Genomic DNA, 22505 nt, shown 5'->3' with positions numbered 1-22505 from the left:
GCCCTGGGTCACCCAGGGGCTGCATCTAATCTGCAATTTACACAAAGTCTTGTTATTGTTTATTTTAAACCCAGGTATACTAGACAACTGAATTTTAACCAAAAATTTTAAATGGTTTAAAGGTAGAAAAAATAATTCGTAAATATAATTCACTGCATTTGTTGATCATAGGAGAAAAATATACAGTGATTTAAATAAAAGAACTTTAGGTCCTTAAAAGCAAAATAAAAATTTCTTTGTCCTGGGGCTGAAAAGAAGATTCAACCTGTTATTATTTCCATACCAACTGATTTTCTGAATAGAAAGCTCAACAGAATTCATATATAAAATTAAATATGGAGGATCTGGGTTATGTAATTCAACGCAAGCCAGTGTATAAACATTGGTTTCCCTTTGTTGTAGTAAAAATCAAAATTACATTCAAGTCTTAAGATATATTCACAATAGCAACTTAATAGTCTCAGAAATGTCCTTTGTGGAAATAGCTCAAGGACGCTCCCTGGTGGCTTAGCCATTAGACTTAGTAATCTCCTGCTGTGCCAGAGGTTCAATTCCTGATCCTTGTGGTCTTTGTTCTAAACTCAACATAGCGGTTCACACCTGTAATCCTAGCACTCTGGAGGTGGAGATAAGAGGACCCAGAGATCAAGGCCAGCTTCAGCCACATAGAGCATTCCAGGCCAGACTGGACTAAAAGGGACCCTATCATGTTTTGCTTGTCAAAAGATAAAGATGTCATTTCTAGAAACTCATACATCCCCGTGTTGACATTGAAGAAGACCTAAATAAATGCAGTGACCATCTTATCCATAAACTGAGTTGTTGACAAAGTTTTTCTGAAACTTCACGGAAGGGCTCAAAACACTGACAAGAGACACTCATAGGGACTTTGTGCGCTATCTCAGACTTTATGTAGAAGACAGAACTCATGAAGATCTAAGAGAATGTTTTAAAGGAGGACTAAGAGGTGGGCAGGGATGAACCTTGCTGGTGAACTTGCCCTACCTGAGAAAACCATGGGAAACCCTTCCTCTACCACAGTAGCAGTAGTACAGGAAAGATCACGCTTGCTTTCTCCAGGGTCTCGTTTTATTTTTTAACAAGTCCCTGACATTGGAAAAATGATAGATGCAAAATAACTTGGAAGCCTAGGGTCACACAGGGTCCATGTGGCTTTTATCGTCTTCTACATCTTGCTTGAAAGGCTCCGACATCTAAACAGTTTCACAGAGTATAATAAACTAACTGGACTTTGTGCTTTTGTAGGGCTTTATGGTCATCATTTTTTCTAGGGACATTCCCTTTGACAACCTGACTTGAAAGTAAGGGTGTGACCAAACAAATTCTGAATGACAGCCCCTCACAGCTGCTTGTCCCTTACCTCCCAGCCAGCCTCTCCCTGGTCTTCTAGGACTGAGAGATGCCTATGCAAGGAAAAAATGTCCAATTTAAGATTCATTGTGTGTTTGTTTCTCTCTCCATCTAGATGGAATCCCTAGCCTTCTTTACTTTAGTAGGTCTCTGATATCGTCAAACAGATGTTTTGTGCCTGGCTCCTTTAGTCATTCTTATCGAGTACAAAAGTACAAATGGCATAGTGTGTGTTCCTAGAAAACCAAGTCAATTTGGTGCAGTAGATGTCAAAATCTGCAGCCGTGGCAGCATCTTCCAAGCCTTCTCTTCATGGAGAGAAAGATCATAGTCAGAGACATTTATGAAATTACTAAACAGCTGCAGAAACACTCCAAAATTTCATTGCTTATATGAGTCTGGATTGATCCAGTCATTGAACCTTTCAGAAATTTTAGCCCCCATCCCTCAGCAATCTTCTGGTGATAATCTCTTCACTAAGGGCTAGAAAAATAAGCTAAGATTCTTGAAGCCCAACAACACGTGGAGTGCACACCCAGCTCCTGAGCTTTGCCTAGACTTCTTGTGATCGTGGTTGGCACTGTTTCTGTGTCAAGGGGACCCCACCCTTGGAGCACACTCAGCTACCCCACGCCTTGCATCAGGAGACCTCAGCCCATATGCTTTCTTTCCCAGAACTCCCTCCCCACCAATCCATTGCAGCCCAGGATATATACATTTAATTAATTCAGCTTTACCTCCAACCTGTAAAGAATGGGAGAAGCTTCAGATTTATATGGCGGATAAATAACAGGGGTTTCCCTGGAGACTCCATCCCGGTGAAAGAGGGTAACTGTAATTTTCAGCCGTGAGTAATTGTACATAATATAATCCTAAATGATTTTTCTTCTGTAATTTCATTAGAGTTTAGAAATTTAATTAGATTTTGAATCACTCTGAAATAAAGTAGCAAAATACCGAGAGACAGAGAGCAGTGGTTATTCTGTCCTTGGAGGCCACATTCTTGGTCTCAAATTGGCATGTCTTCATTAGGAGGAAGTTTGCAGAACTTCTTGATATATTATTGTCTTTCCGAATGGACTCTGAATAGGTCTTCAGAGAGCATTACAAGAGTACACAATTATTATGCACACTCTTCTTGAGGGTTAAGATCATCTGCCTTGCATATACTTAATAAAAATATGTCTCTGAAGTTGTTTAAGAAACTGTGGAGATAGGAAAGCGGCCCCTTGAATGCCCCAATGCTGTTCCCGGATTATTAGCAACTACCTGTACGTTATGATGCAGTGCGGGGCTGTTTGCTTAACTTTAATGATTATGTAAGGTTTATGGTTATTTTTATTGCTACAACATATGAACTGTCATGGTGGCTGTAATTAGAGGGAAGCTAAAGTGTAACTGTTAGAGTCTTCTGGGAGTGAGGAAAGCTACTTCCTCCGTATCAACTTTGCCTCTGAGCAAGAGTTGGGGGTGGGGGAGGGGAGACTCCAACTGGATGAATAGTCACTGCGTCAAAATAGGTTATGACAGAGAAAAACTAGAAACCTGTTAAAACTTTAGCCCAACAGCTCACACTTAACAGAGCTGCAAGGAAGCCATCTTCTGTCCCCCCCCCCACCCCCTCCCCGTGTGGCCGACTCTCTGAAGGGCGCTGGCTTTTCTCTAAGACATTGTCAGTCACAGAGCAATGGTGGAGATGATCTACAGGGACTCTACCTTCAGAGTGTTCTGTTGTTGCCTCAAGGCAGACATCCTCTGCATCCTTTGCTGGAGGCAAAAGACTGACTGAGACAGCTGTCCCTCAGCTACAGGAAGAAAAGGAAAAAGAAAAAGAAAAGAAGGAAAAGGACGGAAGTTCTGAAAGAGATGGAGCAGACATGCAACCTCACTGCCAGCACTGAGATGCTTGCATGGCAAGGTAGGAACTGGGGGACACAATCCTGGACCCAGAAGAGCTGAGCATCCTGTGACAGGCAAGAGAATAGGGTCAGGATTCCTGCACCAAGGAGCAATGGGGTGTGTCCTTAGAAGCACTGTGGCTAAGGAACAGGAATTCAGGGCTAGCAGAGTAAGGCTTCCCTGTGTAAGACTTGCTCAGAAAAACATGCAACTGCTTCTTTTCCACACACTTTGCCAAGTCATCAAACTTCTTCAGACAGAGGGGTCCATGAATGTACAGAGGAACAAGGATGTACTTATACCACCACCACCACCATCTTCCTCCTCCTCCTCCTCCTCCTCCTCCTCCTCCTCCTCCTCTTCCTCCTCCTCCTCCTCCTCCTCCTCCTCTTCTTCTTCTTCTTCTTCTTCTTCTTCTTCTCCTCCTTTTCCTCCTTTTCCTCCTCCTCCTTCCCCTTCTTCTTTCTCTTTCTCTTCCCCCCTCAGTCTCATTCTCTCTCTCTCTCTCTCTCTCTCTCTCTCTCTCTCTCTCTCTCTCTCCAATCTTACTATATTTGTCCAGCTCACTCTACAGACTGAGCCCAGGCTAGCCTCAAACTCATGCTTATTCTCTGATATCAATCTCCCCAGTGCTAGTATTACAGATATTTACCCCCACATCCAACTCAATATTCATCTTTGTTTCCATTGTACCCACAGCAATGCCTGATGTAAATAGGAGCACCAAAGGAGTTTGAATGAGTAAGAGACAGACAGACAGATAGACAGGGAGACAGAGTCAGAGAGAGACAGAGACACAGAAAGAGACAGGGACAGAGAGAGAGAGAGAGAGAGAGAGAGAGAGAGAGAGAGAGAGAGAGAGAGAGAGAGAGAGAGAGAGAGAGAGAGAGAGAGAGAGATAGCAAAGAGAAGCCAACAGGCTTAATGCTGGTCAACGGACACTGTATTAGTTACCTTCTCATTTCTGTTTTTTTAAGTACCTGACAACGACAATGTAAGGACACTTATGCACTCATGGTTTGAGTGTATAGCCATCACAATGAGGAGGCACAGTGGCAGGAGCAGGAGGCAGTGATCACATTGGATCCATCAGGGAGCAGAGAGGTGGAAGCTGAGGCCAGATCACTGTGTTCTAACTCAGCCTGGGACCTCAGCTCACATCCTCCACAGGAACTCTCTCTTAGTTAATTAAGCCTTTTAGGAAATAATCTCAGAGACCTACCCAGAGGTATGCTTCCATGGTAAATCTAATCCCATCAAGTTGATGACCTTAGCCATTGTAGACTGTATCACTGTAAGCAGGCTGTTCTTAAGCCAGCCAGGCCGCCATTACTAACAAGTGGTACTACCCTCATGTGCAAATACCTTTATAATGGTGAAAAATTAAGCTGGGACAGTAGTCCATGCTTCCAAAACTGTAAGGTTGGTGTTCGTTGCTTCAAGGTTCTCGGCTTCTTAGTCAGGAGTTGAAGTCCCAAATTAATTGGCAAAAATTCCAAGTAAACTTTATTTAAAGCAAGGCAATTGAAAATGTCAGAGGACACTGTAGAGGAGCCATGAGCCACAGGAGTGGAGATACTGGAGAGCCCCCATTATTGTTTGGAGCTTTCTTTTAAGAGGTTTAAGAGAAGGCGGTTATTATTATGACATGGTTCTCTGGTTTGATTGACAGATTAGGTCAAGCAATAATTTTTCTACTCTGCATGTCCCTTCCCATAATACACCTGATTTTAATTATATGCATGCCCAATTATGCATAGGCCTAACAAAGCAATTGAGGGTTTTCCCAATGCACTTACTTGAGGACATATCTTTTCCTTACTGTAATTGCCCAAAACAGTTTAAGCTGGATCAGCCTTTCTAATTTTTGTACCCAGGTACACTGAGGATATATTTGAAAAGAAACTTTCTAAGTTTTATTTTTAGGAGTGGAAAAGTTTGTTTCGATGCCCAGTTGTAAGTATAACCCAATGCAAGTGCAGGTCTGAGGTTACAAGGTACATTGGGTACATATGTGTGTTCATAGTCTAAGAGTCAAAGGAGCCAGGCATCCATGTGTACTGTTGGGGGTGGTGAAGATGTGCATCAACCAATTCAAGTCAAGTCCCAGACTGCCAACTATTCCTGGGGTCTGCATGCCTCAATCCAAGAAATAAGAAGACTGAGGCAGAAGGATTGAGAGAGTTTAAGATAAGCCTGGAGCACATAAGTAATTCAAGGCAAGCCTGAATACCAGAAACTAGAGAGATGAAGAAATAGAAATAACTCAAATGATCAAAGACTCGTATACACACAGTATATGCTACAACTAATCAAATAATTTTTACAAAACTGTAACATGGAGAAAGACATTTTACAGGTAAAATAGTGTATAAAACTTGTTAACACAGCATTTCAAATACACATTTGAAAAAGACTCCTATGAAATAAAGCTACATCAATCACAGGATTCTGCTGTAATTTCATGGAGACACAGACATCTCTTTCCTCCCCCAAATTGTCTATATTTTTCAAACTCTTACTATGCACCATTGGTCTTACTGATAAAAGAGCTCTTGGCACAGCCTTTCTCAGTCACCCCCAGTAGTGCTATCCATAGGTCCAATTGTTCTCAGGACCAGCTGGCCTTAGCCCCTTTGTGACTTCTGCCTACAGAAAAGCATCCCTTGAAAATGGCGGTGACTGTAAGGCATGGGGTCAAGCTAAGCTCTCTATAGTTGTCCCTGGCTTTTGAGGCTGTATCCTATTTTGCTGAAAAACAACTTGCCAAGGCTCTATTGTGTCAAACTTGTGCCTTAGGTCCTCTCTGGTACCATTATCTACCACCAATCTGCATCCTCCCAGTACTGAATCCTTCCATTGCCGTCTACTCTGAGTGTTGCCTGCTCTGAGAAGTTGGGAGCCGCTTTTAGCTATCCTGGTCTGGTGATTCTGGGTGCAGAGTTACCCCCCCCCCCAGTGTTCCCAAAGGTCCTCTGGCCAATTACTTGTGCTCAATACTGCAGGGCCCTCTTTGGTCATCTTTGCAAGAAGCCGAGAGACAAGAGCACCTGAGCCTAGGGAAGCAGTTGGCAGATTGAGCTCATGAACCGATCGTAAGCTCTAATTAAAGTTGGGGGTGGGGTTCTGTGGGAGAATACAGAGCCCAGGATCAAAAATAAATAGACAGAAGAAAGTGAGCTGCACTGGCCTGGAGGGGCAGCCTCCTGAAAGAATGAGCCCTGCCATAAACTTCTGCCTGACACCCTGGGGATCCGGGCTGTACTTGAGGCCTGAAGCAAGAGCCTAAGTTTTGGAGTCCTAAAATGTGGCCTGGGAGTCTTGGCTCCTTTCCTAGCCAGCTGAGTATGGTATCTGCTCGGCTCCCTTCGAAGCAGGGTAGAACAGGGGTATATGACAGCACTGTCAGCTGTGCTTGTACACAGTTGGGACATGGAACATGTGGCTAGAAACTCCAACCCAGAGCCAGGCTTCTCGGGCCTCACATTGTTGATCAGCTTAAACCTTGTCATGAGAACTTCCTGGACCTCACTTTCTGCAGGATAATAATAAGATCTGTTTAGTACCAACTAAGCTGACAAACCTGCAAGGTGATTGGACCACTGAGTGTCACACAGAGCATTACCATGTGGCCTAGTATAGTGCTTACAGATGTGAAGGATACCCCACAGTGATGTTTCCTGACCTCAGACCTTACTGACTTTCCAATCAGCTCAGAAGCAGTACATCTCTGTGCTTCTCTCATGGTTCCTCCTGGCCCCAAGTGTAGTTGTCTTTGATTTGACTCACTCCCGAGCCTGTGGCTCAGTAACTGACAACCTTAAACTCCCTGACCTGGATCTCATCTCCCATGTCCCTTTGCTTCATGGGGCAGAGATGGGGGTTCATGAACCTTTGCACCAAGCTGGCTGCAACCTCAACATTCGTGGGATCCTCTCCAGACACCGACGAAGCCATACTAGCAACAAAAAGTGCTGGGTCCCAGTTCCTCTACACACACAGTTGCCCCACCTGAACCCCATGGCTGCAGTTGTTGTAGAGCATAGCTGCCTCCTAGTTCTTCCCCCACTTTGTCTTCTAGGAAAAAGATGCTCTTTGCATCACCATGAGGCCCGCACACCTCATTCTACCATGTATGTAAGTGTTGAGCCAGGTAAGACATGGAATCCAAGGATACGCAGACCCCATCACAAAGGTGAGCGTGGAAAGACCATGGCCTTTTCTATTAGGAGATGCTGAAGCTTTCCTTGGGATCCCATATTTTCATGGGCTTCTTTACACCCCCACACATCATGTATCATGATCATAATGAACATGTCAATCAAAGATCCCAGAGACTGAAGCTCCTTCAGATAAGGAAACTGGCTTTCAAGTGTCTTAGTTGAATTGCTATTGTTATGATGGAATATCATGACCAATAGCAATTTGGGGAGGAAATAATTTATTTGGCTTAAGCTTCCACATCCGTAGTCCATCATTGAAGGAATTAGGGAACCTGGAGGTAGGAACTGATGCAGAGGCCCTGGAGGGCTGCTGCTTACTAGCTTCTTCCTTGTAGCTTGCTCAACCTACTTATAGAGCCCAGGACCACCAACCTAGGGATGACCCCACCCACAATGGGCTGGGCCCTCCCACATCAATCACTAATTAAGAAAATGCTCTATGGGTTTGCCTACAGCCCAATCTTATGGAGGCATTTTCTCAGTTAAGGTTCCCTCTGCTCAGATGACACTAGCCTGTGTCAAGTTGACATAAAAGTAAACGGTACACAAGGTGATAAGCAGTTTTCCCAGGATCAACATACCTAAAACTGAGATTCTCACACCCATTTTCTTCTCATTAGAAATTATCATACAATGATCAAGAGAGGTTTGGAGTTATTTAGGACCAAATCTAGGGAATATAAAAACCTGCTAGTGCCATTTGGCCACTTTGGCTAAAGTTTGGTATCTAAATGCTGATTAGGGCATGGGAAATGGCCTTTGGAATTCACCTCACCACTTACCCCCTTCCCCCATCACTAAGTTAAAATAACTAAGAACTGTGTGGCTTTTCTGCCAGCTCTACAGACACACCCATTCTCCTCTGCACAGAAACATCTGAGCTTCTCTAGTATTGAATTCTTTGTTCCATCCACTGTACAAAACCTAGATAACAGGTATTTTCTCAGTGTTCTAATTGAAAACCCCATTCAAGTGTCTTTAGTGAAGCTCATTTGTCTCAAGAAGTCTGATAGAAATGATCTGGCAGGGGGAACATACAATACATACGGAGACTCACAAAGGCATTGTGTGGCCATCATCAGTCAGAGTTACTGTCCTCATTGCTGTGACCTAATACATGACAACTTAATGGAGGATGAGTTCATCGTGGCTTACAATTTAAGGACGAGTTCTGACCGCCATGATGGAGAAAGCATAGTGACAGGGACATGAGATGCCGTGTCATAGATGTCTTGTCATTATCCCATTAGCAGTCGAGAATCAGAAAACAGACAGGAAGTAGAGCCAGGCTATTAAATCTCCCAATTCCTTCCAACTGCCTTCAGTGTGACTCTGTCTCCTTCAGGCTCCACAACCTTCCATGTCACTAGCTGAGAACCAAATGTTCAAACACATACGCCTGTGGTAATGGTTCACATTCTCTCTACAACAACTGGGTTGGGGGGTGTCCTGGGATGCATGCATCATCTACCAAGCTCTCATAGAAGAAAAGTCACCTTGATTCTACTCAGTGTTAGTATAAGGACCAGGTGTTCAGCAGAGAGGAGAGAAGGCCTAACTATTACAGCAATTCTCCTGATCACCTATGTACCTCAAAAAGCCCGAAGCCATTTACCTGTAGTCTGGTCTTATGTAAGAAGTGTTCCATGTGAACATTGCCTTGCCTTTATTCCTGTGATAGTTATCAAGCAGGAACAAAGGCTATGCACCCCATCACTAGTGTCAAGGTGGTAGTCACTGGCTTAGTTTAGCACAACCATCAACAAGTGTGCTGCTTACTGGCCTTTGAGTCAAGTTTATAGAAACTGATTTCTATTTCAAAGACAACTTGGTCTTTTTTTTGGTTTAGTCTGTGGCCAAGCAATTAGTTGTCTGGGCAAGAAAACTAAACCCCTTAGTCTTCAATCAGAAGATTGGAAGTTGAACATGACCTTATCCCCTCTCATGAAAATCAGTTTCTCCTATTACAAAGAAACTGGTAACACTTTCAGGGTGGCGCTAATGGAAGGCATTGCCCAAGATGATTTCATTTGATCACAGTACCTTGCATAATATGGAAAAATTATACAAAGGGAAAAAAGAAATTATCCAAAAAGAATTAAGCTTGGGCCAGTTCACTACTGCTTTTGGCCAAAAGCTCATATGATTTAGACTAAAGAGAGAAGAGCCCAAATCTCCCCAGTTGCTTGAGGTTATAGGGATCGAATGTTCTTTGGAGTCCAAATAGAAAGATATTTAGCATGTCAGTAGCCATTCATAAAAGAACTAAGCACAGATCCACCGTATTCATTTATGTGGGCTGCTAGAAAACTCTTTAGCCTCTGGTTTTATTTTTGAGGAGCCACTACTCTCTGTGGTCTAGAAGCTTCCTGTGTCTGCATCAGCAGTTAGGAACCAGCCTTCTGTGCTTGTTTCTGCAAATGCTGCTTAGAACAAGGTCTCCAGGGTAGGAGAACATGGGAGGATCCAACCCATTCCTCTGAGGATAGGAACATAGCTGTTCTGACTCTCAAGGCTTGGAAAAAATCCTGATAGGCCCTTCATCAGTCAGGTCTGATGAACTGACTCCCAATCACGTAATGTTCGTGAACAGGCGCCCAGGGAAAGACACACACATTGACCAAACAGGAGAAGATCTCAGAGTCTGCCTAAGTTCATCCACCTGAAGCAGACAGGTTGCCCCCAGGTCGAAAGGACCCATCTATGACATGTTGCCTCTCACTGGTCCTGATCAAGTGCAACTGTTCTAAGTATGGGTCAGAGTCTGACCCTGCTGAGATTTACAGATTCGTGTGTCCCAGAACAAAGAATTGGACCAGTGACACATTGCTATTATAGAAGTAGATATATTTCATTAAAGAAGAGAAAGGCACTCTTGAGAAAAAGAATGGTCAGGACAGGTCAAAAATCCCTGGTCACAAGCATTGTAGCTCTTTATGTGTCATTTACAGAGTTTCTAGCTTCTCCTGAAGCAGAGATCTCAGGCATGTCTCATACATCCTGTTTTGATATGTGTAGCCATCAGTTGGGGGAAAATTCCAGGCTTTCTCTGCCAACCAAACCAGCTTCCTTCATACTTTTTTGTTTCTTCCAGGCCTGGATGACCTTGATGACTTTCATCTTCAAGCCTCTTTCTCTCTCCATGCTCTACAATCCAGCCACATCAGAGCTCTTAGCCCATGTCATATCAACCCTATGGCTCAGTGGGGTTTTCTGCTTTTGTTCAAAGAAAGCCAGATTTTTGTCCTCTTCAAGTGAATCATTGGGGGGGGGGGGGGTGTAGGAAGCAAATATGTGCTTATAGCCAATATAAAAATGTAGGTGAGTGGCTACAGTAAAAGGCAAATGAATTAGCCAGGTGATGGGTGGCTCACACCTATAATCCAGCACTTGGGAGGCAGAGGCAGGCAGATCTCTGAGTTGTAGGCCAGCCTGGTATATACATCATAAGTTCCAAGACAGCCAGGGATAACCAGAGAAACCCTGTCTCAAACAAACAAACAAACAAAAACAACAAAAGGCAAATAAATTTTAAAAAACCTTTCCTATGATTTCCTTGTGATCAGCTTAGTGCCCTAAACTTCCTTTCCACAGAAGTTAGACTCAGAAGCCAGTGTTCATTGCACAAGAAGTGGTTTTCCGGTTTGCCCTTCATCTGGTCTACCTCTCAGGAGTTGCTGGTGTTGAGACTCTCTCTCCCTCCCTCCCTCCCTCCCCCCCCTCTCTCTCCCTCCCCCCCCTCTCTCTCCCTCCCTCCCTCCCTCCCTCCCCCCCCTCTCTCTCCCTCTCTCTCTCCTCTCTCTCTCTCAACATCAACAATCCTGACCTCACTTTCTGTTTGTTTTCTGACCTTAAATATTACAAGCTCAATTGGAGAGATGAGTGGGCTTGATTTTTTTCAAATGGATAAATAAATACGGTCTTGGTGGAACTTGGATCTCTAATCTTTCACTCGTATGCATATACCTAATTCCTAGACACAAAAACTAACAATGCAAAAACTGAAACTGGGCTTTGTTCAGCTCTTATGTTGGTCTAATATCAGCTGAAGCTGACGGGGAAAGGCATTTAAGTTTACATGTTCTTTGCAAGAATCCTGGCCCTACCGACATCTCAGGACACATAGTCAGTCAGAAGGAAGTCAAAAGATACAGAGTGAAGTCGGGGTGAAGGTGTGCTGAGTTCATTCGAGGTGCCAGGCTTGGTGTTGCCACATAGTGGCAGATCTGCAAATATCTCACTCCCTGTCCACTTGAGCACCTCCAATTTTAACCACTGTACAGAGACAGTTTTATGCATACAACCCAATGTATCCCAAGGTCTAAGTCCTGGGTAGCTTGGCTTCTTTGCTTCTGATCTTTCTCTAAAGATACAACATTGAGTTGAGTTCATATGTAGTCTGGGGATAAGGGGGAGTTGGCTTTTTGGCAGTTCAGACAAAGAGGGCTAGAATACAGTGGACAATCCAGCTCCCAAGGGGAATTCTGTGCAGCTCTTCTCACAGAGTTCTGAGCTCTACCTCTCCATGGGCATCTATTCCCAAATAAACATCTGAGGAGCTTCTCCATCCTTTGTCCCACTTCTGTGTGGCTTCAGATCCCAAGGAAATTTTTTCACCCAACTATGTCTTCTTGTGAACTCTTAGGACATCAGAATCCAGATTTTTCTAGAAGGCAGCGTGAGGAATAAGCCATTATCCTTGAGTTTGAGGATCACAGAGTTCCTGTTTCCCATGTGACTCATCTGAAGCTCTGCTCTGGTGCTTCAGGTGAACACAGATTTCAGGGCATGGCTGCACAGTACTAGTCCAGGTTAACACAAGGGGCAGCTAAGTCTCAGATGGGGAAATATACATCTTTAAAGCCTGTGCTTCCCACAATGTCTTGATGCTTACTTGGAGATGTTATGAAGGCAGTCTGTGAAAGAGTTAACACTGTGTGTTTCTGAGTGTTTTGGGAAGGGCAGTTGGGATGGAATATTATTTCCATGTTGCATTTCCAAGCATGCTGCTAACAATTTGGCCACTTTAGCTCTTCATGGTTCCTGAAATAGCTCTTGATGCCTCCTTTATTAATTGCTGGTCAAGAAAACGAGAGCTGTAGTGTCTGGCAAATGCATAAATGAAGCCAAATGGTTGGTTGAGACTCGATTAGTGCTGAGACAGTAAGGGGCTCTCATATCTCTGGTCCCCGTGATCTTGTGTGAGCTAAATAGAATCCACTTCCCTTTAAAGTGGGTCACCAACATACCTTGAGTTTGAGTGTCAGGCTCAGGTAGGGTCTGGCAAGTAGTCTCAGGGGTCTGACTCTACATGCGTGCTATGATTATGTGCACAGACCTTTCTGCTGGCCATAGAACCTAGGAGTCTCCAATCTGACCCTTCAACACCATGTTACTGAATCTTGTGTCACCTGTCATCAGCATGGCATTGACACACCCCCAATGTCCAAAGCACCACCCATTAGGTCCTACCTCTTAAAGGTCCCAAAGTATCTCTCAATATTATCACCCTAGAGCCCAAACCTTTAACAAATGGACCTTTGAGAGAAACATATTCAAACCATAGCTCTTCATTCAGTCACATAGCTAAAGAAGGAAAGGATGGTGGTTCTGGGCTATGGACCTAGGTGATTGGGTCTAAATGCTTCAAGTTTCCTCAGCTAGCTTTAAGTAGTGCTACCAATCACTGGTGGGTAGTGACATGTCTAATGCCATTGTCACCAGTCTGAGAATGGTGAGTGCTTCTAGAAGAGCACTTTTCCACTGAACGTTATTACTCACTTGGGGAGCTAGAACAGAACACCACAGACCACGTGGTGTAAACAACAAATACCAGGTTTTGTATAGCTCTGGAGGTGGATGTGGAGCCACAGGAGATTGAAGGCTACGGGGGCCCTAAAGGAGCATGTGATGATGCTGAGGACTAGAGAGTTTTTATCCAATGTCTATACGCCTAGGTCACCACCGGCCATTTTTAATCTGTGCTGCGTGTTGACTTTACAGCAGTCTCTTGATTGGAGCAAGGACAGACCAAAAGAGATAATTTGATTAGGATGACTATCAAGAAAAATGGCAGTCACATGCATCTATGAACGTCTGTGGGAGAATCAAAGGAAAGTTAGAAAACATTTTAAAGAAGCTAGAGAAGAAAAACATATCCCCAAGAGTACATCTGTGTAAGGAAATGTAAACTTATTGCTGGAAATAATGGGAGCCAGAGGGTAATGTAATTACATCGTCAGGGTTCCCAGTGACAGCCAACTGCAGACCTAGGATTCCATCTCTAAAGAAAAAAAATTCTGCTACTTTGAAAGTCATAAAAAATGAAGACATTGTCAAGCAAACAAAATCAAAGAGTATCGTCAGCAAGAAGGGTTACCAAAGGAAATGCCAGATTTTCTCTTGGTAAAGGAACACAATTCCAAAAACAAACAGAGATAACAGAATGAATGGTAAGCACCAGGAAGAGAAGTGTGCACCGGTATGAATAATTTCTCACCATATACAGCAGAAATAATGATGTTGCACAAACTTAAATAGGTGTGGAATCAAAATGCATGGCAATAAGAGTGCATAATACAAGAGGTGTTGATGCAACCAAAGAAAAATATCCTTATGATATACAGGAAGAGACTAGGAGATTAATCCACATTAGGCACTAATAAGTCAGTGGTGAATTTTCTAATCTCTAGGGGAGCCATCACAATTAGTATGATAATACATGAAAATTTACTTATCATAAAGGAAAAGATGGAATCATCTTTGAAAAACAAAATGCAAGAAAGGGGTAAGAAAGGAATAGCAAAGGGATAATTATAAATCTAAATAGATTTGTAAATTCTGCAAGTATAGCCATAGTAAATATTTCTGTAAAGATACAGATAATAAGACTAAAGGGTGAAAAAAATCTGCCTATAGAAGATACCTTCCGGGTGGCAAAGGACTGTTATAAGTGACAAGATGGGTGAAGTGCATGGGAGAACTCTAAATAGATTGTACCAAGCGAAAGAAACCAGTGTCGAGGGGCTTCCCACAGTCTGAGTCCAATGACAAGACATTCTGAAAAGGTCAAAACCATGAAGACAATAAAAAAGCCTATGGCTGCCAGGGTCTGGTAAGGTGTGAGAATAAATAGAGGGAGCCCAAAGGACTCTTGGGGCAGGGATACTGTTCTGTGATTCTCTCTTGTTAGATATGCATCATTGTAAATTTGTCAAAACCCACAGAGTGGTAATGATAAGACTGTCTCCTATTGAAAACTATAGGCTAATATGGTGTTAATGTACAACACCCCTTACCAAACATAATCTATGATCCCTGTCTAGTGTATGACATAACCACGCTCCTGATATTCTACACCCTTATTTTCTATGGATTACCAGAGGCTGGATCAAGTGAAGAAAATGTGGTGTAAAACCTCTCCACACCACATCCCAAGCTTTCTTGGAAGAATGCAAGGTGAGGTATGTCTTCCGCCTGGCTCTTTCCACCTCAAACTCTTCCTTGTCTCAAACTGGAGCCTTTGCAGAGTCTTAGGGAAGGAACCAGAAATGTAAGAGACCAGATTATATCTGCCTCTTCTGTTTGAACAGTAGCTCTCAGATCCAGAGTCTGGCATCATGGTTCTCTGGTTCCACTGATCAAGCTTCACCATGGTGTAAGGCATACGGCCTTGTATTTCCTGGATATTAAGTAGAAGAAAAAACACACTGAAGAATGATTCCCTGTGCAGCTCAACATACAATATCACAGTTCATATGGGGAGTACCATCACCTGTGTCCCCTATCATATTATAAAGGTGTTTGTTGGCTCACCATCTTTTTCTTGCCTGCTTCAGTGATTAGTCTCTCTTTATCCATTGGATTATTGAAATGGTGTCATGGATGATCTTACAGCAAATAAAAAATCTTTGTTGAATTTCTTCCTCTCTGGCTACCGTCTCATTGTCCCACTGTTCCACCTCTTATCAGTAGAGCCTCTCAAAGGGACCTCTACTCAGGTTCCTATCTCCTGCTCTCTCGCTGCCTTTTCCCCTTCTCTCTTGCCCTTCACTCTTTGTTGCTTTCTTAAAGTTCCTCATGTGATTATCTCCACAGATCCACCTAAATTGAAATCTCCACTTGACATCCCTGTGCACCTTTCATAAAACTGTCAGCAGCCAATGGGTCACACTAATTGTTCAACCACACACAGCACATGCCTCCTGAGTACCATATTCTCCTAATGTCCTTCCCTCCTCATCACCTCTCTGTAGCCTCATCAGAAAACATCCTACACTGCAGACACCAACACTCGAGAACATCTCTGGTGTGTCTTCTCTGAGTTTCACCTTCGTTGTGTTCCAAGTGCTGATGGCTCTCATGCTTATCAACAAGCCAGCCATCCTCTTATTCGATAGCCTTCTTGACCTCTCTGCTTGAATTCCCAGATTCTGTCTGAAAGCTAGCTGGACAGAGATAAAAACCTTGACTCACATCTTCTCTGTTGTCTACCTTTAGATCGTATCCACGCATATCCACCCTTTAACCTGAGTGATATGCATACCATTTGCATCTTCTTAGCATATCATGTTACACCATCACAAACCCCATAGAGCGAGCCATCATGCTTGTCCATGGCAACCTAATCCAAACCCCTCTTCCTGGGTCTACTCAGTTCTCCCAAACTGTTCTAGCTGTTCTCTCCTGACTCTACAAGCTCTTCTCCAACCAACAACCAGTGATTCATAAGCTTGTCAAACACATAAACCCGCTCATTGTTAAATTCAAACTGTTTGTGAGACTTACTTTAGTGATGATAAAACCTTAAAATATCATTTTATTTGATATACCAGGAAACAAGATTAAACAAATAAGTAAATCTAAATATTTTCATACTGGATCTCAATTTTAAAATCTTCATTAGTAATGTTCCTCCATTTCTATTTTGTGGAGCAGTTTGAAGATATTGGTATTAAATCTTCCTTAAAGGTTAGATACTGGACTGGTAAGATGGTTCCATGACTAAAGTGCTTGCTACATAAACCTGTCAGCCTCCTTAGATGCCCAGAATACATACTAAGGGGGAAAAGAGAAAACTGATTCCACAGTATTGTCCTTTACCTCCACAGGTGCATCAAGGCATGATTGCCTACACACACACACACACACACACACAAAACATACATATACAATAATAATTATTATTTAATTTGGTAGAATTCAGTAGTCAATCTGTCTAGTCCTAGGTTTTCTTTGTGGAGATACTTTTAGCTTCTCCTTGAATTTCATTGCCTGTCCTTTGGTCTGGATTTAATTATGTTGGTGGGTAGTACAAATTTAGAAGCTTAGCCATTTCTTGTAGGTTTTCCAGTTTAGGGAAATGTAAGTTTTCAAAGTATTTCTCCCTAGTAGTCTTCTTGCTAGTTGTAGTCATTTGGTCTTTCTCTCATTGCTTTTGCTATTTTGGATAGGGCTGTGTCAGTCTCGCTAATATTTTCAAAGAACCACTTTTTTGATTGATTCTATACTGTAAAAGATAAACTTGGTTCTCCTCCAGGGTACTTGGTTTGTGACAACGATGCTGAGACTAATTATCTACGAGTAAATGCCTAGGTCGTAAGCTTTGGCCTGTCCTCTGACTGACTCTTAAATTATTATCCTTTTTATTCTAACCTGGGTTCAGCTATGTGGCTGGTTTCCTCGCCCTGTCTTCTTACATTCCTCTCCCCAGAGTTCCTGAGGTAAATCTCCCCTTTATTCTGTTCTGAGTTCAGCTACCTCCTAGTTTATGTCTGTCTCCTCATCATTTCAGCTGGAATCTCCCATGCCTCTGACTCTTTCCCAGAATTCTCTCTATCCCTGCTGGAAGTCCTGCCTCCTATTTCCTGCCTCACCTCATTGGCCATAAGCATTTTATTGACAAGTGATGTTTAAAAGAGATTCTTTGCACAGTATATTTATTCTTTTAGTCTAGTACATTCATTTATGTCCTGGTCTCCCTTGATTTTATCATCTGCTGGTTTTGAGTTTGGCTTCTTCTCGTTTTTCTAGAGCCTCAAGTTGTGTAAGATATCCCTGATCTTTTAAAAATATAGACACCAACAATCTCCCTCTTAAGAATGTCTGATCTGTGACACAGTTATGCTAGGCCAATGTTGTCATTTGTATATAAGAATTATAAAACCCTCTTTATGATTTTGTCAGTAAGCTACTGTGTGCTGCTCTGTCTCCAGGTATTTGTGTCATTTCTGAGCTTTCCCTTGCTGTTAATTTCTACTTTTATTCTGCTCTGCTCTGATAATAGTCTGATAAGGAATAATCTCTCCTTTTTATTTGGCAAGGTTTGCTTGTAGTCTATAATGTGATCAATTTTAAAGAAAGTTTATGTGCTTCTGGAAAAAATGTGTATTCTCTATTTGATGGATGGAATATTCTAGAGATATTTGTTACTTATAGTTTATCTATAGTATATTTGTCCTATGAATCCAGAATTACCCTAATACCAAACCTGGTCAAAACTCTAACAGAACAGAAAATGACAGACAAATTCCCCTAATGAACATAGATGTAATTGTTTTTTCATCAAAATTTTTACAAACTGAATTCAAAAACACATTAAGAAAATTATATTCAGGTATGGAGAGATGTCTCAGCTGTTAAGAGCTCTGGCTACTATTCCAGAGGTTCTGAGTTCAATTCCTGATAACTACATGGTGGTTCATAAGCATCTATAATGGGGTCTGATCCTTTCTTCTGACATGTGGGTATACATGCAGGCAAAACACTTGTATACTTAAAATACATGGGTAAACATTATAAAAGAAAGAAAGAAAATATATGTCATACCCAACTGGGTTTCTTTCCAGAAATACAAGGTTGGTTAACATACACAAATCAATAAATTTAATATACCATTTAAATAAACTTAAGGTCAGAAAACACATGATCTCAATATTTGCTGAAAAAAAAAATGACAAAGCTCAACATGCCCTCATTATGAAAGTCCTGAAGGCATAGGTACGGGTGTGTAGATGGTTGGGTAGAGGGTCTTCTCTGCATTCACCTATCATAAGGCCTCAGCACTGAAAACACAACAAGCAAGCAACAAAAAAACCTTCCCACACTTACTGTGGTCCAGCAAAAACAGCTCAGCTGGTAAAGGCAATGCTGATGGTGTGTGTGTGGCTTTTGCTGTTTGCCTATATTCTGGTATCATTCCTACATTCGGCAAACAGAAGTCTCTAACATGGCCATGTACAGAAGCCCTTATAAGACTTTTTCTGAACATACTACTGACCTCAGAGCCTCTCTCTGTCTCATTTTCACTCCTGGGCATCACCTTCTGGATAATGTTCTGATTCCCATCTAAGGACTGCAGAAGAGCATTGGTGTAGCTTGGATTTGGTAGCCAGTAGCTCTATTATGATAAAATCCCACAGACTAGAAAAATTCACAGCCAAGGTCTTTGGTGCTCTGTGGATCAGAGGGAGAGATGGAGTCTTCCTTTGATAAGTCGGTAAACAGGAACTGGCCACTGCTCAGGTTAACAGTGGGCTGGCTTGAGTCCAAGCCTTTCCCTGTGTGAGACTGAGCAGAGTCTATACTGATCTTGCCTGTGTTTATCTGATTTTAGTATAAAAGCTGACAAAATAGGCTTTAGACACTCAGTATCTAGAGGATAATTTGCAGAGTGTTTAAGGTAAGATATACCATGTCAAAACACTCATTTTTCAAATAACAACAGTCAAAATATACTCATCTACATACTGTTGGCCCTCTTTCTTCAAGGACCCCACACCTGTGGATTCATTCAAGCAAGCACTAAAAACAGCTGTGCCACCTCCCACTTATATTTAGTTTTATATATATATATAATTATGTCAGCCCTCAACTGCTTCCACTCCAATGAATTTCACTAAATTTGAGTAGAAACTATTTGAGGAAAATGCATTTGAACTGAACCCACTCAAACCATTTCTCTTGTTATTATTCCCTCAATAACGCATCACAGCAACAATCAACTGCACAGGGTATCATTAGGAAATCTTCTACAGATGGTTTGAAGTGTATGGAAGGACATAGGTAGTTTCTGTGTAGTATTATTCTGTTTTATTGAAGGAATTTGATCATTCTCATGTTTTAGTATCCTTGGGAGACTCTGGAACCAGTCCTCGATGGATGGTGAGAACAGCTGAAAGAGAGGAAACTGCACCTGAGGGAGAGAGCAAGGGCCGTTGCCACGGTGATGAAAAATGTGCAGTGTGGATAGGAGAGTGAGGTTTGACCTGTGGCGAGATGATGAGAAAACCAAGAGCAGGTTGCATGCGGGGCACGGAGAACCAGGCACTGACCCAGGGAAGTAAAGAGCGATGAGCCATGTATTTAAACAGATACACGGGAAGAGAGTAGAGGAATATTCTATGTTAAATGTGCCTGTGCTCTGTGTACCAGTGAATCTCCTAGGCTGAGCTCAGAGGAATCTCTAGGCCCCTAACCAAGGTGGGGAGGCATTACTTCATCAGAAAAAAAAATGCCCAGTGAGTTTCTGGAATGCAATGGACCATACCCACCCCGTGGGAAAAAGAACCTGATATCTTCTTATCCTTCACCTTCTGGGTCGTCCCTCATCTCCTGGGCAGAGATGAGAAGAATATAAAGCTGAGTCCCACAAGTCATGCACAGAGCCACCCTTAAAGTCAGATGCTCAGTGCTGCCCAGTGTATCCCAGCATGGCAAGTGGGTTAGGCTTCACTCCAGAGATCAGCTTACATGCTGGACCACCAGGTCAGTGTTGAGAGCTGGACTCATCCAAGGCTTCGCAGAGGTCCTGATTAAACAAAAACAAAAACAAAAAACAAGAGGAACCTAGCTCTGTGGCCTTGCCTAGGAATGAACTTGACAAGGCCTGTCTGGAGCTATGGTCAAGGGTCTCAAGGTGGTTTTAAGGATTTGGTTCCTGGGAAGTTGGCTTTTCCCCCAAAAGAGACTGGAGCTGTCAGTCTCAAGGTCTGTATGCTTGGTCTGTGATACCCTTGGGATAAGCTGTGTTGCCCTTGTGCAGCATTGCTTCATCAGGTTCCTGCTGACCTCGCCCTATTTTCCCCCTAGAAATAGTCCATACGATGCTATACTTCTTAGTAGCCTGGCTCAGCGAAAGATGTGGCTTGTGCAAGACCTCCCGAGCCCACCTCTTCGATCTGCTTTCTTGGACCTTCCTTCTCAGGACCCTGTTACTGAAGAAGGACCTGTTAGTCCAGATATCGGATTAGCTCATCCAAGAAGGACTAACAGATATGTAACATTGTGGAATTCAAATACTAGAGACCCGAGTCCCAGAGGGGATTCATGCGCAACTCCTCTGCCACGTGATGCAATATTCCTGATGGGAACGTCTTCAAGAACCTGAGAAAGTCCTTGACCAACAAACCTAGGCCCAGGACCTGTGCTTCAGGAGAATGTTCTGGAACTCATCTGCTAAATGTAGGATAAACCAATACTAGGGAGCCATCCGCTCCCAGGGGAGCACTGCCATTTGCAAAGGAAAGGGGCTTCCCATAGGGCTACTCCGCATTAACACCAGGAGAGCCCACCTGTATCTGTATGCTGGATCCCTTCCTCCAAGCAAAGACGCCCCACCCTCACCCTCCACTGGGTCTTCCCATCTTTCTCACAAGGAGCATCTTTCTGTGTGGCAAAGCAGTCATTTCCCAGTAGGTCTGGAGCGCCAGGTAGCGTGAATCAACCTGCTGGGCTGCTGGGGAGGAAGAGCGGTTTCCGCTCCAAGAGCAAAGCCATTTGGTTTAAAATTCTCATAAAAGTAGCAATGTTCATTTCCTATATTAGGTTGTATTTCCTAATTACTGTCCCCCAGGAGAACCTAGGGAGGCGGAGAGGGGAAGAAGCTCGCCCTGCAGCCTTCGCGTGTACATTTAAATAAAGTGTAATTTAAAAGCACACCCTTTGCGTTTCCCGAAGTACTTACCTTCCGTCCGTCCGTGGCCGTTGCTCGTGAACGCAAAATGGAATGGCTTGAAAAAAAAATTATTAGTTCAGCTTGAAAGTAATTGCCACTTATTTTGTTTATAAGACAGACTCTGCTGGTGACATCAGATTAGACTTAACTGCATCCTGTTTTGATGGTAACTAATATTTGCCCTAATACTAAGCATAAATAAGTAGGAATTTTCTCTTGAGACGCCACAGATAATACATCTTTAATGGGACCTAATAGTCAGAGGCAAGCCAATTGCCCTGCTGTGGGATTATAATTATGTGCGCTCTTTTCCCCCCTTTTAAATTTCACGAAGAGAAAGGAGTACTTGAAGCCATTAAGCTTTCTCCAGAAATATGGGGTAAAAATAAAACCGGCCGTTGTGCAAACTCCACTGTCATCCGTCCTGGAAGACAGAGGCAGACATTTGAGTGTGCCCTCAAATACATTGCCATTCCAAGGCTTCCCGGTACTAGACTGGTGCCACCGACTCTGGAAGGAGGTGGCAGCTGGAAGCATGTCCTCTCCACTGAGGCTAGCAGTGTGAGCATTCTTTCAGGCTACATTCTGCAATCTCTTTGGTGCCTCTGTCCTTGCCCCGTGGGTATGCAGGAAAGGTTTCCTCACTCATCAGAAGGTGCACATGTTTTAAATTTTATTTTATTATTATTTTTTATTTTTATTTTTATTTTTTGTTTGTTTGTTTGTTTGTTTGGTGTATGAGGGTGCAGGGTGCTGGTGGCAAAAACCTCCAGAAATCCTACATCAAAAGACAGTCAAACCATGTGAATAAATAATGAAGAGCAAGTTCAGGTTCCTCACCGGAGGCTATCCTTCAGCCCTGCCCAACCAGTGACTAAGAGCCTGGGGCCCAGAGACCAGAAACATTATGATCCCTTGGGAAATAGACAGCCACATAAAGCAGAGGTTCTTAACCTTAATGTTGCCACCCTTTAACACAGCTCCTCATGTTGTGGTGACCCCAATTAGAAAATTATTTTGCTGCTACTTCATAACCAACCGTCATTTTGCTACTGTTG

At 42.9% G+C, this 22505-nt stretch overlaps 1 long non-coding RNA gene across 2 annotated transcripts; it reads left to right on the top strand.

Moving 5' to 3' along the window:
• The first annotated feature begins 3208 nt into the window (after nucleotides 1-3208).
• Nucleotides 3209-20734, top strand: Gm36611. 2 transcript variants are annotated; one of them, XR_001781417.1, is made up of 3 exons: nucleotides 3209-3289; nucleotides 14876-14951; nucleotides 20583-20734. It is a non-coding gene; the product is annotated as a predicted gene, 36611 (long non-coding RNA). The 2 variants fall into 2 exon arrangements; XR_383345.2 differs by lacking the exon at nucleotides 3209-3289 and adding an exon at nucleotides 7382-7423 and having other exon boundaries at nucleotides 14819-14951.
• Nucleotides 20735-22505: the final 1771 nt, after the last annotated feature.

Source organism: Mus musculus, chromosome 14, assembly GCF_000001635.26.
Source record: "Mus musculus strain C57BL/6J chromosome 14, GRCm38.p6 C57BL/6J".
Taxonomy (NCBI): Eukaryota; Metazoa; Chordata; class Mammalia; order Rodentia; family Muridae; genus Mus; species Mus musculus.
The sequence above is the reverse complement of the archived record's forward strand: the minus strand, read 5'-3'. Positions and strand labels throughout refer to the sequence as shown.